Below are 13925 nucleotides of genomic sequence, written 5' to 3'. Positions count from 1 at the left end.
TAAGAATTTGCCCCCATTTTGCCAGATTTTATTAAACAAATATTGGTTGTTTCTTAACTCTTATTACTCGAGATACTGGACAATATTTTTATTCTGCGTGCCCACACGATATCTCGAAAACTAATTGACTTATACACTTTAAATTTTACATTGAGCTTCATTTGTATATAACCATTCATTTCGACAATAGTGCATGTCACTCCTCGGAACTTGACTAAGAATTAGTAACAAATTTTTGATTGTTCTTATGGATAACCATGATAAACAAAGATCTAATATCGTAACACTTGCAACGCAATGAAATGAGCTATTTAAATAAACTATAATTTTGTATGTAACCTCAGCAAAGCCTGTTATATGATGAATAAAATTATAAAATGTTACGCATGTTGATAAAAGATTATAAAAATCCACACTAATAAATAATGTTTCAATTAAGTGGCATCAATACATAAATTAAATATAATTATAAAAATAAATTTGTACTAAGAAATGATTATTAGTGTTGAACATATCAATCAAATAGATATGTAAGGGTTTAATTAACTGTAATGACATTCTTAAAACGAATAAAACAAAGAAATTAGTCTTATAAATTTCACTAAACTCTTATACATTTATAGTTTGTACAGAAATGAAGTAAAAGTAGTTAAGGTATACGCTCATGTAGACATAACTATTTGAATTTGAATTTTCTTTTAGTACTTGTTTTTTATTAATAAAATTCTTGTATAATATTTAACATAACGTTAATCTCATGTAGCTTGGCTTGCCTTGTTAATTTTTAATAGAGTTGCTGTTACATGTACATAACATAACTCAGGATTACGAAAAAAAGCAATTTTTATGCTTCATTTTCTACCTGATCTTTTTACCTGAGGTTATTGGTAATCAATAACCAACCGACTCAGTCAATCCGATTCAATGTTGTCGCACAGTCTCAAGGAGCAATGAGGCAAGTAGTAAATCCCTCTCAATTTTGCGCTCAATTACGTCTTGTAGATACGATTTCCATTCGATTCTTTGGACGACCCAAATCTGCTTGCACTCAGTGATCATTAGATCGAACAAACTTTAAGCAGATCTTCACGTAATATTATTAACAGTGTACAGTGGCTTAAAGTTAATGGGAAATGTTTATTTACCTTAGGATACTTCTGTTTGATTTTTCGAATATATTAATTATCTATGTCAGTAGTTTTGAATGAAAATTCGGAAATAACATCCTTAAAAATATAATTTCACGTGGTTTGAAATGAGACCTAAAAAAATCCGCTATCTAGGAACAATTAAAAATACTGTAGATGCAATTTTTAGTCACCGAAGAAACTGTTTTTTTGTTGCAGTGCATGCGTTCCATTTTAGACCATGCGAGACAAAAATAAATAATCACAAATATTCTTATGAGTATTTGTGTGCATGTATATATTCATTGGAAATGACCAAATAACCGGATCAATTGTAACGAACATTTTAAGTCTTAGTTTAAGATTAACATGCTAGCAGCTTGTATTTTGAACTAATCATGAAAGTTCATAAAGTGAAATGTTCCATACAATTCTTAATTATAATTGCTTTATTTGTAGTATATCAGACATTTAAGCGATAAACTCACGCTGTATATAGTATGCGAGATTGACATTCAACAATATTCATAAAACAGTAAAAGTGACCATACAGTATATCAAACTTTAATAGCATTCTGAATTAAAATATTTATAGAAAACTATAATAAATACTTACGGAAAACTGTTTATGGAATAAAAATATTCCCTTTATTTACACAGTTTTTTAAAAGGTGACGTGATTAGTAAGGAATTAACTTGTACATGTACATTGCAAATTATTTTCAAACATACAGAAAACAAGATTAACTATAATTTGTTTTGTTTGTGTGTTTATTTATCAATGAACAGTTTCAACAAAATAGCGCTATTCATACACGGGATTATTTACATGGCTTTAAAGTATATAAAAATGTTACTAGTTCGATAAAAGGAGGTATACGAGTTCACGATCAAAGCCAAAACATTTTGTACTAATTAGGCCTTTATTTCGATTGGCAGATTTGCGCCAATTAAATTACTGTAATATTTACTATTGAATAATAGGTGACGCTAATCATGTTTATAGTATAGTCTAGCGTTACCGAATATTTCTGTCGTGTAGTGCCAGTATATATTTTTCAATTTAATTGATTTAAAAATAGAATACATCATTCTGAAAATCCTGTATCATTTTTAATTGCGTAAACGCATTTAACTGGAAATGCATAAATTAAATTTTATCGTAAGAAAGAAAATAGTATTGCACGCCTAGATATAGCATTTTTATTAAATGCAAATTTTCCGTGATTCAGCTCAGATCATAGTACAGATCAAGAGGTACAGAAGTAGAAATGTGGACCAAATTGTATGGCATGCCGAGCCCCCCCCCCTCTCACCCCTACAAACTCTAAATGGTAGACATATCAATGTATATAGGTATGGAGAGGATAAAGTATACCCCCAGAAGTTTAAAAATTGCTTTTGTGTGTATAAATACCGCAAAATCCGTGTGGAAAAATACCACGGATTAAGAAATATACATATTCTTCAGTCTCAGGTTGATGTATAAATTTGTGCTTAACACACAAAACTATAATATAGAAACCCAACACTTCAGATTTATTGATTTATATGAACATACAAATGAAGTTCAAATTCAAATTCATATATCCATAAATAATATTCTTTATCTCGAAAAATTATGATTCTCAAAATATGGAATTTCCTTTTACACTTTAAATAATCAATTATAATTTTATATAAGAGTCAAAATGACTATACTTCTCCTTATTCTTAAAAATAAAATATCTATTTTTTATAAAAGTTTAAGAAAATATTACTTTCATCACTTTGTATGTTAATAAACGGACTACTTTCCAATACAGCTAATCGTTCACTACTCGTTACGAAAGTTTTTATTCAGGGCCGGATTGAATGTTTGTGGGATTTTAAATTTAATGTCAACCTGTGATAGATACCTTTCTATAATAGTAATGAAATATACTATTACCATCGTAGCAAACTTTTATTCCGTAAGAGAAAACTCTAAAAAGAGCTCTGCGATAAGGCAATTGAAATCTTCAGTCTGACTGATGATGAGATGAAGGTTATTATTCCAAAACGATAGTGTTGAATTTATATTTTTTCCGGAAAATGTAATTATGTTGAAACAAAATGTTGTATTAAATATATATGTATATTTATTTTCGTTCTTTTAATACACGGGGCTAAGTTTAATTTTTAAATATTTTAAATTTCAGTTACCATTGTTTTATTGCTCAATAGTTGTAAAATACATGAAAGATATACAGTTTATTGTAACGTATACTGTACCTTCTCTGGGAAACTAAATATGTTTTGTATTGCTTTCGTTTATTTTTGAAAATTGAAAAGTACACGTTTAGTGTCAAATACATTAATACTTTTCAATTTTTCAGTTAAGGTACTTATCAAAAGTTGAGGTACCTTAAACTTTTAAAGTACTTTAAATGATAAAATTACGAATATCAGTTGTCCTCAATTTAATTAAAAAAAACGAAATATTATTATTTTTGTATACTATGTTCAATTAAAAAAATGTTGGTATGTTTTTAAAGGTATAAGTAAGCTAGTAAACCATTTTGATATTTAAATATTATATGTTGGCCCTTAACTTCAACATTTTTGGAAAATTTGCATGACTAACTAAACCATTCTAAATAATAGCAAAAATATAAAATTACGTTGGTATTTTGGTATACTTAATTGTTTAAAAGACATGAAGAGGTAAGACAATTGTTTAAGAAGAAAGCTAGTTACAAGACTCATGAACATAAATAAAGAAAGTAAGGTGAAGACATGATTTCAAAGTGTTCACTATGATTATTAAGTACAGTAGCGTGGCCACTTAGTCAGTTAACTGTACAGCGATCATCTGCTGACAGGTTGATAGGCTGCATGCACAATTTACAGTGTAACTCTCGGATAACTATGAGGTTAGGTCGGCCGGGCCGCATCACACTGTGCCGTGCCGTGCCGTCAGCTGACTGCAAGGCTTCATGACAGCTTGTTGACAGCCTGCCGTGCACGCCTGCCTTCAGATCGTCTCATTATCGAACTGGGCTGGAGCTATAATTACATTATGTTGACAGCCACACAAACGAACCTTTTAAACAGTCTTCTATATAATACTTTGTAGACTTAACAGTGTAGGTAAAAAAAACATTGTTTGGTTGGCAAGACTGTTGTACTTGCAAACAAAGTTCATTAATTGATAAATCTACTCTGAGTGAACTGACATTCAATGGCAGAGTAATAGTGAAGTCTCTCAAGAGGATACGAGACGTTGGAAAAATTTCTTTCTGTCTGACTTTTGTCTATCTTTCCTTAAGATAGCATTGTCCAAAGAAATTGTCTAAAAAAACTTAATAATACATTGAAAAGGTGTGTGAGAGAAAACTTCAGAGAGACAACCTTTGAAAGGTTTAGGACATATAATTGGAACACAAATACTTGAAACCTTCCTTTGAAATTTTTAATTACGGAAAGTTTTCGTTGTGATATTATTGTAACGCGTTTGATACACTTCTTTTTATGGATTAGTTAACATAAAGCAAAATAAGAAGATGTAAAAAACCAAAAGGTGAAAGTTTTTGGTGTCAATAGAAACAGATGTACGACAGTAAACGAGAGATTCGTTGCAATTCAATCTGACCCTTGTCTAAGGTCAATCGTGCCGCTTACGGCAAATATTGGATATGTTTTATTCATGACCGCTGTCAGCAGTGAAAGATTTGTTACCGAATCGAAATTTTCATTCACACCATCTGGTGTTTTATTAAACTGCTACGCTCAATCATATATATATATATATATAGGTCTAATAATGCATTTAATTTTTTTTTACTTTTAATATTTTAAGATTCACGGTAAATACCCATAATAAATCAAACTTATTTTAAACCCTCCACGAGAAAATAGTTTTAAAATAGGAATATTTTACAATTATTTTACTATCCGACCCAAATAAAGTAGCTGAGCTATACTCGTATAACACATTTTTCAATGTTAACATTGGTTAGGTTTATTGCTTCATATAATGATAATGTTTTATATTCTTTTATAACAATTTTCGCAAGAAAACCATATATTTTTATAAATAAAATCATGTACTCTCCCCAGTTGTAAGACGTACGTACTATCAAAAGTGCATATCATTAACTCAACTGTATATTTAGGACCTTTAAAGATGTTATAAATTTCTACTCCAAAATTTTTATAACCACTCATGAAATAATCAAACTTGTTCTATTTTAAGGTAGTAAATATTCTAACCTAAAATTGATTAAATTACTAAAACGTGAATTAGCTATACGTAGATATGAATCATTTTGGAAGGTAGCAGTCACTATGTTTACAAAACCGCGATGTTTCCCAAAATACCACAACCATTTGGTTTCGGACTACCAAATACACTCCAGTACTGCCAACTGTTTGATATTATAATACCCTATTTTTACATAGCATACTGCATTTGATGGAATGAAGATAGTAAAGGATTTTACGTTTTTATATTATATATACACATTAAAACAACATAATTAATGTATGACTGTTATTAAATATAAATAAATTATATGTAATTTTATTCATAATACTAATTTAGTAAAGGAGCGTGTAAATAAAATATCTTTACCCAAACGAAATAAAATCTGGGGCTAGTGATGAACCGTTAATTAGACATATTCCTGATACGACTGTACAAACATGATACCGTTATAAACCTGACAAATGGAAATAGTTATGCGACGCTTTATTATAATATTTTAATTTAGTTAAAATACACAGACAACATCAATGATCAATCTAAAAAACAACCATTTCTGTCTAAAAACTGTAATTATTTTCAAGTCCTCATTATTTTCCGATTTTCCTTTGTTGTTCCTTCCGCTTCAAAACCCAATTATTTGTTTCCACGAAAGCAAATCCTAAATGACAGAAATAGCAATAACGATTCCCTAAAACTGCAGTGTTAAACTTTTACCGTGGTTGTATGTAGTGTTAAGTGACATCTAATTCTAAGCTGTATTCTAGTAATCTACTTAGCAGGGCTCAAGACAGTCATTTATTGTAGCCTCAGACACGTTGGATGATTAAGCGTAATGATACTGCATTCCCAAGTATAAAATTTGGGCTTTTTTTTAAGCAAGATAATAAGTTTGGTGTTTTTCATGTTACTATTTAATAAAAATAATTTGTGACTTATGCAAGCTACACTTTTTAAATGAACATAATTTAAAGAAGTTAAATTTGTTATAAACAAAGAACGTAACATTCCCGGATTGCTGTCATTCGCGTATTGTTTGATATTGTTTACTTAAACTTTGCTTTTGTGGGCCTGATTACGAGACTTTACATAACTTTTTCCTTTCCATACTCCTCGTGAAATGATACATATTTTAAAATTAAATTTCCATTATCACCATTTAACGAGTGCGAAGATACAGTTAACGTTACGTAGGTCTATCTATTATTACTGTATTGTAATTTACATTTACTAATTCTATTAGGGCAAGCTTCCTTGTTCTAATATAGCTTATATTTAATGATACGTATTGTTTAATGCAAAGTAAAGAATTCTAAAAGTACATTATGACGATGACAGTCAAAAATATGGAAACTAGAGGAATCATTAATAAGTTAGATCTATGTTTCATATTTATGTAGCTATTAGAAGCAATATATGCCAAATAATATATCCCTTTTATGTAGTAAGAGAGAGCGTGAATAAGAAAAAGTAATACACTAAAGCATGCCTTCAGCCGCATGACATAGCGCCAATATATCTGTTGAAAGTGAAGTAAGCGCTTGGCGTCAAGAAGTCACTTTAGAAAAATTGAGCGTAACTACCATCTAATCGGTTCGAATCAATAATAGACTTAACGGACTTGGATATCTGATTATATGCCGTGAAGATCAAATACCGTTATCATCTGTCATGAGAGACTTACCGAACAAGCTTGAATAAACACTCGATAACTAATCCAGAAATTTTTCAGAATAATTTGACTTTCTAAGGGAGAATTATCTTCAGCTACCTACTAAAGTCATTTTTAGCTTTAACAGGTTTTACATTAGTGGAAGCTCATTAAAGCATGGTAAAGTTGTTACGTGGAAACATTAGACTGCAAAAATTGTCTTGGATCTGCATCCATTGAATTATAACAAAAACATAAATTATCCTATAATCCAAGGGATTTTGAGATGTGAGGTAACTATATGGATTTTGTTATTGGTGGCACAAGAAACCTTTTGGAAATAAAAGATATAAAATAGCCTATTTATAAATCAATGTAGACATTTATAAAGTTGATAATAATAGCAAATTTTCATAATAGTACATGTACAGTTGAAATTTCCAATTAAAATGTTAATGAGTTTTTAATTTTCTAGTTGGGTTACACTTTACGGATAGCATAGTTAATGAAAAAGTACTATAAGCCCCCTAATAACTTGGTATTAAGGTCTTAGTAATATTAAAACTTTATTTGAGAGCTATTTGCCGATTCTTAACAAATCAGAAGGACTTGTCAAGTAAAGCTTTAATTCCATCTAATTGAGCGGAACTTTTCAGACTTCAGCAATATCGGTTTCAGGCTCAATCAAGGGCCGCTTTATTATACTTTCAGCAAAGAGACTACTCATCAAAAGACTTTGTCTATGAAAAACTTCCTCAACTACATGTAATGGGTGAAATGTAAATATATTTATATTATCCCTCGAAAGGAATATTAGTATTAGTATTAGGAAATATTAACTTGCCAATACTGTAATTAAAAAATGTAAGATATTAAATGAAACCTGAGAAATTATTATCAAATTATTAATTTTAAATAACGTTTTAAAGTGACCGACTTACCATGGCACGTATTTTTATTGAAAAACGCATGCCTTAAACACACATAATTTATCCGTATATTAAATAATATACATGGCATTAGATGGTTATTTGAAATATATGTATGCATGTAATAAAAAATAATAACACGCGGACTAATAAGAACATTGAAATATTGTGATGCATTTTTTTAAAAACTAAATTAAAATAATTATGAGCAAAAGTTTAAATAAAGAGGGGAATGCATGTTATCGGAATCCCTTGTAAACGTTTTAATAATAACACAACGAAAGGAATTCGTTATGTCATACGCAAAGTAGGTTTCTCGCAAATTCCTGGAGAGAATTGGCTGATGATTGACGGGTAAATTGGGATTTTGTAGAGGAGCGAAGGAAGCAGATCACTTCTAATCCATGACAACAATTTTAGGCTGAAATGCCTCAGTTATTGCTGAGGGAATGAGTGGAGCTAGTATAAATCTTTCTCTGTGTACCTAAGTATGAGTTAAAAGCTTCCAATGATGATTTTTAGAAAGTTATTCTGTGTCTAATTATTTGTTAATGCAAAAATTTTAAAAATGATTTTTTTTTCTAAAAAATTAAGACAGCTTTTGGGTTAGTAGTAAGCAATTCAAAGTAATTTAATATGTTATTAAGTAAAGAAAATGTTTTCATAAATTAAATTAAAAAAAATATTTGCTTGAACCCATTATACATACTTACAATATATTGTGTAGTTTTTCCTCTAATAATAATTATAATAACTCTTTTTGGTTTTTATAACTAAAACGAATTATGAAACAGTTTACTTTTCTGTGGCGAAATATAATGTTATTTTAAAACTTACCCTATGTGTAATACTACTAAAAAATTAAAGAAAATGTACCGTTGTTAGCAAGACTAAGATTAAAAGACTTCCTTTGACTATTCACATTTTAAAATTGTAAACAGATTTTTTGGCTTAGCAAAATACAACTATTTTACTAACACTAGTCATAAAATATATTTCTTCACAAAAATATTTTAGCTCAAAGCTCATGCATTTCTTACTCATTTTCCTATTTTAAAAACCTTTTTAGATTACATAACTTGGTCATATTTCATTAAACATGGAATCTATGTATTGTAACCTATATATTGTTAAATAATTGTACATAAAAACAAATATTGTATAAGACTTAAATTTGATTAATAATTTTGTGGTTCAAATAACACAATGTCTATTTTAACCACGAAGTATGAATAGAAACCACACTATATCTAATTATGAATTCTTGTTCAAGGTTTTAATTATTTTAATAAAACAAGATTCTCTTTTTTATGTTATGCAATGTTTAGGTTTGCGAAAAGAAATGTTTTATAAGAACTAAATTTTGAAGTTACACTTTATAATTCTCTTAACAGATTTAGATTACGTACCATTGTAATTCACAGAATTTATGTTTACCAGTACGCAAAGTTAGAGCTAATAAACCCTCTATAACACCTAAATTTGGGACTCACCGCTTAAATGTGACTTCCAAACCAACACCAATGGTTGAGAAAGGCAGGATGATAGCAAGAACAGTATATATTATATAAATCAAGAATATTACTCCATTTATTTGCTACTCCACTTAGAATTATACTCCACTGCTTATTCTGATTAGCTATTTGGTAGTTATTATTAACAAGGGAAAAAACAGGTTGTTTTGGTGCGCAAGTGGCCGAATACCGAAGCTAAGCATTGATATACGAAATGAGTAACTATACACAACTTTTTACTCATATGGGTACATTCTTTATTACGTAATAGCCAATAATAGTCATAATGTCAACTTTACCTATCAGAGCAGGTATTATTTACTTGTACAAAACAATAATAAAGTTTGAGATTAGCGCAATTAACAACTAATTTTGCAGTATGGAACAATCTTTTATTTTGAATCAGAAGGAATGTTTCAGAAATATCACGTTTCTCGTTAATTAAAATATCTGATTGGAACATAAAAATCATATATGAAATAACGGATTTAAAATCTATTTTTTAACTTAGATGATGAGTTTCTACATCTGTTCTACATGTTATGATGGTTTTACCATGAGGTATGCAGTTTTAAATGAATGGAGTACATATTAACACTGAGATATGTCATGAAGTGATTCATGAATTATACATGAGACTGAGTGGAATCTACATTTGCACATTTGATATTGAGTTGAATATTGCTTTATGGAGGAATTCTAGTAATACGCATTCAGGTGATACGAGTTCTTGAAATTTAAGTAGGAATGTCTTCAATTAAAGAAGGGTTTCCACGTGTTTCAATTTATTTTGCAATATTCAGTTAGTTTAGTTTATTATTTTAATAGTACGTGATTTCGACAATATTAAAACATAAATGATATTAAATGACTAGTCTAACATAAAAATAAAGATATCAAAAATTTAATAATTTTTAATGAGATAACCCTATTATAGCAGTGTAATAAAATGTAATATAGATAAAGCAGAAAAGAAACTAAGAAAAGTATTCGTACTCAATGTTCTAAAACAAAAACCCTAGACTAAAATTATTCTTGTCCAACAACGTCATATACTTGTAAATCAAAATAAAAAGCTAGAAATAGTACTATTAATTATTGCAGATGGAAAATTTTTATGTATGCGAAATAAAAACCAAAGCAACGTAATTTCTCAACTATCTTACACCTTTATCAGGACAAATCTTTTTAGAAGGAAAACCATTAAAACCGATTCTTGACAGTGCTACCAAAGGGTTGATCAGAGAATAAAAGAAAACGCATATCGGGAAGAAGGTTAAAATTAAAAATTTTGTAGACGAATATTAAAGTTTTTGTCTTGGTTAGGGGTATTTTCCATGACATATGTCTTTGCAGATGGCAACACTGTCGAATTCCGGTTGGTGTACCATAATTTGGAGATATAAAGACCGTATGAATACCACATAAGGATTTGTAGTTCTTGTTATTTTGAAATTACGTTTAAACAATGCAACACAGGAGTTTTATATTAAATTATAATCCACATTGTTGTCAAGGTACCTAACATGTGGACTAGCTATTTTAAGGCAAAAACGTTTAAATAGGCATGCAAGTTTACGTTTTAATATTTTCTGATAACTTAAGTACTGGTTATGAATATTAGACAAATTTAACACAACTTTAAGCATTATGGCGAGCATCCTCCTTGTAATATACCTGTGGCAAATGTCCTAAATGCCGTCATCCTTTCAATGTACACCGAATATACAACTTTATTCTCGTGCATTCATTAACAAACACTGATCAGCCTTGATATAATTAGAATTACTTTACTCTCAAAAATGGTACTGTACTTTTACATATCAAGTTCATTGTAATAGTTGGCTATGGTGTATAGGCATCAATCCAAGGTACATTGTCTATAAATTTACTTCATATGTGAGGCTTACTAACCATTCAGTAATGTTTTAATCTCATATATTTATCTTAAATTGGTCAAAAATTGCATGGTTGACAAACATTTTGATATAAAATTAAATAATTCATTGGCTTAAAATCAATTGGCTTAACAATTCAATATCATTCGATACCTGTTTTCCCTGGGAATATACGCCGGACGACACGATATACGGCACTGATGCTTGTGTTACACGCAACCTGTCATAGCTCTGTCCTTAACTTGAGCGTTCTATATTCTCGTAAAAATGGGATTTGGTTTAAACCGAATTAATATAAGTGTTACATTGTTTTTTTGAATGTTTAAAAATATAATGAAAATTATTTTTATATGTAAAATATACAGGTAAAAAATGTAAATAATACCTCTCATATGTAATGTTGAGATATTTAAAAAGAACTTAATAGGTGAAACGATAAATAAGGTTAACTTTAACCTTTACTAATAAGTTAAAATTTATATGTGTTTCGCTAAGAATACTTTAATCATGTATCGGGTAACATTACATTTAAAAATGTACTTAATTTCTATCAGTTGTTTACTTATGCTAACATTTAAGATTGTTCTGAGGTATATTCTCTCTTTGAAATAGAGGCCAGAAAATTACATAAAATACATTAAAAAACACAGAGTTTCATATGTATTATGGCTAGCGACATTTCAAACAAATATATAAAGCCAATAGAGCCTTTCAAACAAATTTAAAAAGGTCCAGGAAAACATTACAGGTGGTAGGAGAAGACTTGAAGATGAGGTAGCATAATGTGAGCCTGGTCTCTTTTGAAATCTTAGTAGTGTAAATAATAGAGTTTTATAACTGTAGGTTTTCCCTGAAATTAGTTTTTGTGTGTTACTTCTCTACACTACTGTATTTGTTAACTGCTTCACATACCTCTACAATGTTTTTCGTAGTCTTTTACATTGTAAAAGCATAAAAACAGCAATTTGTTGGTTTATAACAGCTTTAGATTTTTTAAATAAAAAGTAATTAATCATAAAAAATAAAAATATTATAAAAATAATAAATGAAAAATTATTATTTTTAACGATATTTTCCCCAGCAGAAGATAGCAGATGCAAGCGATGGAAAAGTTTTTGTCTGTTTCTTGTTCTTACTAGAAACTAGTCTAAGACCCGTTGCATGCCTTTTTGTCATTTCAAGAAATCCATCGTGTTCATCAAATTTGTGACACAATATCCAATGTATTTTTTTACTGACAGGGATGAATAATTGAATAAATTTAAACAAATATTCTATCTACAATCAATTCATAAATTTTGTAAACGTTTAACACATATATTTACCTATAATATAAATTTTTGATAATTATCCTTACTATAATATCCTTAGACACTTGAAGTCACTTGTTATTACAGCAAAGAACAGGGTGCACGCCAGGTCAGCCACAGACAAACGACGCTCAAGGGATTGACGGGCTTAGAATTGAATTACCTGATAGAGATTTATGTCCAAGATTCTCTGCTTCAAGCCCCATTGGAAATACACCCTTATGTATCCTACTAGTTTTATGTATATATTGAAAATCGTTGTAACATCCATATTCACGTTTAATATAACAGGACTAAAATAACATTAATGTGCAGTTTATAAAGTTTATAAGCAAGAAAAACACATTTTTGTATTTATTTCATAATAGTACATACACGCCGAATCAAATAAATTATTTGTAATTTTTTCATTAATTGTTTTTTAGTTTGACTATCACAATGAATATATTTGGACGGTACAGTATTAAAAACTGCACTAAGAGAAAGCTGTTGATAGTATATATTATCCCAATAGTGTGTAACTATATAAGGTTGCCATCGTCCTATTAGAAATTGAAACATTCCACTTCAAACAGTATCCAAACGATTCAACGAAATTGATCGATACTGATGCGAATTCAGAACAATGTGTACGTAAACATATAAACAACACAGTAAAATGAATTTGAATTTTCGTTATATTATCAGGAGAGTGTTGTTCATGTTATGGATTAGGGTAGGCTTATTAACCTATTAAAAAATGAAGTTGCAAACATAAATTTCTGGGGTTTTTAGTATTTAAAACTGCATAATTTGATTTTAAAACTTGATATTGAAGATTTTTTTTAAATAGCATTTTCTTAAAAAGTAATGTACCTGCAAAATTAAAGCGAACTGATTAAATAACGTTAACCATTTATCTGAATGAGTAACGGAAAAGTTAAAAGAATGAATTACTTCTAACACTTGTTACGCGTTTGTGTGGAATAAAAAATGTGTTGATCTTTATACAATATTAAGAAGAAAAGAATAATCAATAAGAAACCATTGGTAAAATTATATAGTAGTCAAATTGGAGTCCTGAAGTCTCTATATTGAGCACCTTTCTCTTCATTCCGGTAACTAATGATGAAATATCTTACTTTATAAGTTCTAAAGAGGATTTATTAGAACTAACAAACTCAAATGTATTTGAAATTCCTTAAATTTAAATATATTGATGGTGCTAATCTTCTTGCTCTAACATTTAAACAGAATTTTAAAACTCGAGTTATTTTAATATTACATTTTTC

This window comes from Homalodisca vitripennis, chromosome 1 (genome assembly GCF_021130785.1).
Source record: "Homalodisca vitripennis isolate AUS2020 chromosome 1, UT_GWSS_2.1, whole genome shotgun sequence".
NCBI lineage: Eukaryota > Metazoa > Arthropoda > Insecta > Hemiptera > Cicadellidae > Homalodisca > Homalodisca vitripennis.
Note: the sequence above shows the minus strand (reverse complement) of the source record.